Genomic DNA, 2,500 nt, shown 5'->3' on the forward strand with positions numbered 1-2,500 from the left:
TATACTACAAAATTTCATGGCGATTGGTGTATAACTCGGGGTCGCTCAGAAAGTCAACTTTTGACGAAAACATCAAAAAGCATTCGAGAACATTGGATTTTTTTGTTTCAAACACTTTATTATTCCACAAGTTGCATAAAAAGATGCAGCACACTGCACTCTGCACTACAACACTGTCATAACACATGTCACATTTCTCTGTCTGTTATCCTGTCCTCTGCCTAGTTCATCAAAAGGGCCTTTGTTTGCTCAGGAAGGGCCTTGCGATGGTTCGAAACAGGTCTGAGTAGGTATTGTTTCTGTTCCTCGTCTTTCGTGAGTGTCTCGTTGTACTGCTGGACGAGTCGGATACTGCGCTCGGCAGTGTCGTTTACGACTTTCAGCCTCCTACATGCCTGCTGGAGCTCTGTGTAGCAGGGATGGCTCTCCCACTCGTTCGGCGCTACCTTCAGGAATTCGGAGGCCTTTTCGCGACTTTTTTCACCCAGCAGGTAGAAGAAGGTCATCGTTCATTCTGTAACCAATCTTGGGATTTGTTCAGGCCCCGCAATCATGTCTGATGGAGGAATTGGTCGATGGTACTCGACAGCTTTTGGTCTGGACAAATTGGTGACCATCTTCGAGTTCGTCTCCTCGGTCACGCGATCGTCGAAGAAGGCGAACCCCATCAAGTGTTCCGACAGGTTCCACAGGTGGTTCGAGAATGCCTTAACTGTCTTGTCTGATAATTTCCGATCCGGGTAACGTTTGAGCACATTCATGAACTGTATGCCGTTATAAGGAGCCCGGACCCCAATGGGTGCCTCGTTCCAATATTTTACGTACGCCAGGCTCACAAACAAGGCAAAGTTCAGAATATTCTTGCTTTCCTTTTTTGTCAGTTTGAATTGATGGCAGAACAAGTAAATTTTTATCGCGTATATTCCTTTAGCCATCCATCGAGCGTGATGCATCGCTCCTGGAGCCCGGAATCTGAAGGATCCGGCATCCGTATCGCCACCTAGGAAGAGGAGAGATATCTTCAGCAATTCCAGGTAATCGTACCTCGGTTGTTGTTGGATGATTGCTATCGGTAAATAATCCAACATCTCCACTTGCAGCTCAGCGAGTACTGGATTATCAAAAACCGTACACACGTCGTACTGGTTATGATCCAAGTCTGCCCATTTCTTCTGGAAGCGTTTGAACAGAAGATCGTCGGGGCCAGAAGTTCCACCGAATGTGCAGGCATAAGTGTGCAACAGAACTATTTCATGCATGTGGCGTCTGCATGCAACCCACACGATTTCTCTCTCCATGTAGTTCTCTAGTCTGATGCAAGCGTCTCGATGTAGGCCGGTATTGCTGCTCGTAGTATCAAAGACAATGCCATGAACCTGATCTTTGACTCCCCATTTTTCAATGCAATCAATGCAAGCAGTTGCTTGCTGTTCGCCTGTTCTACTGGTTGCTTTTGGGACACCCAATAGCTTCTCTTCTCCGTTACCAGTAACCAGCACCGCGATACGGTCGACATTTTTCTTTGAGCCGTCAATATCTGGTAAGAGTTTACCATCCCAGTGGAGAAGAAGAGGTCCTTTCAGGGAGAAGTCGTCTTCCTTGGCAGCAGCTGCTTCTCTACGTCCCTCCATACGAGAACGTCGTACAGAGCTCCGTGATAGGGTGATGTCGCCGATATCATGACCGAGGGCCTTGGCGACAGCTCCAGCCACGAACACAGCCCCGCGATCTGGCAAGTTCAAGCGATCCAGCGCTGCTACAACATCCGGAGATCGGAAAATGTTCTTTGGTTTGGGATTGGATGAAGTAGCCGAATGAGCTTCTGTTTTACTGCAGCCAGGGGTCTCTGATGACATTGAGGGAGCTATATATTCATCCTCCGGACTTTCAGATTCAGATTCACCTGACGTAGACGATAGCGGTTCGCTTGAGTTACCTTCAGCTTGCGGCTTTCCCTTTCAGCGTAACGTTGCTGAGCTAAGTCTTCATTTTCGTCTCTTTTTTTCGTTTATTTTCCTCTCTAGAGTGGGTGACGAAATCAGCTCCAGCCATGCTACTAGATAACACTCTCTCGCTGACGCTCCAGGAAGTCACGGTCGGCACTGATCACTATTTCCGACAATGCATTGGCTGTCGCTACGTCGAATAACTCCTCCAGGTCTGAGAGAAATAGATCGTAGTTCATTTCACCAGTATCCTTGTCCCTTTTGCGATTTTTCTTTAGTTTTAGATATCTCTCGTGGAGCTTTTTCAGCTTACGTACGCATGCATCCGGACGTTGCGTGGGCAATCTCGCTCTATTCGACACCTCAATCACTTCACAACACGTGATTCTATAGCTCTCAGCAAGTCTTTTTCTCGGTAACATGGTGGAATTGTCAGAGGCATAGAACATCCACTCCACGTGGCAATCTTCCGGCAGAAAGCTGTGATATCGATGCTCCCAGTAGCCAGCTTTCGGAAGAAGAGCGGAGTCCTGGCTTCAACGCCATCACTCAAC

This window comes from Eptatretus burgeri, chromosome 5 (assembly GCF_056783735.1).
Source record: "Eptatretus burgeri isolate ZD-2024b chromosome 5, Ebu_testis_v1, whole genome shotgun sequence".
NCBI lineage: Eukaryota > Metazoa > Chordata > Myxini > Myxiniformes > Myxinidae > Eptatretus > Eptatretus burgeri.